Source organism: Bison bison, unplaced genomic scaffold, assembly GCF_000754665.1.
Source record: "Bison bison bison isolate TAMUID 2011002044 unplaced genomic scaffold, Bison_UMD1.0 scf7180017864072, whole genome shotgun sequence".
NCBI classification, from domain to species: Eukaryota; Metazoa; Chordata; class Mammalia; order Artiodactyla; family Bovidae; genus Bison; species Bison bison.
The window spans coordinates 12,082,106-12,082,395 of NW_011494644.1; positions in this window are offsets into that span (position 1 = coordinate 12,082,106).

Here is a 290-nt window from a genome sequence, read left to right on the forward strand (position 1 = left end):
GGATGCCATGATCTTAGTTTTCTGAATGTTGAGCTTTAAGCCAACTTTTTCACTCTCCTCTTTCACTTTCATCAAGAGGCTCTTCTTCACTTTCTGCCATAAGGTGGTGTCATCTGCATATTTGAGGTTATTGATATTTCTCCTGGCAATCTTGATTCCAGCTTGTGCTTCTTCCAGCCCAGCGTTTCTCATGATGTACTCTGCATATAAGTTAAATAAGCAGGGTGATAATATACAGCCTCGATGTACTCCTTTTCCTATTTGGAACCAGTCTGTTGTTCCATGTCCAG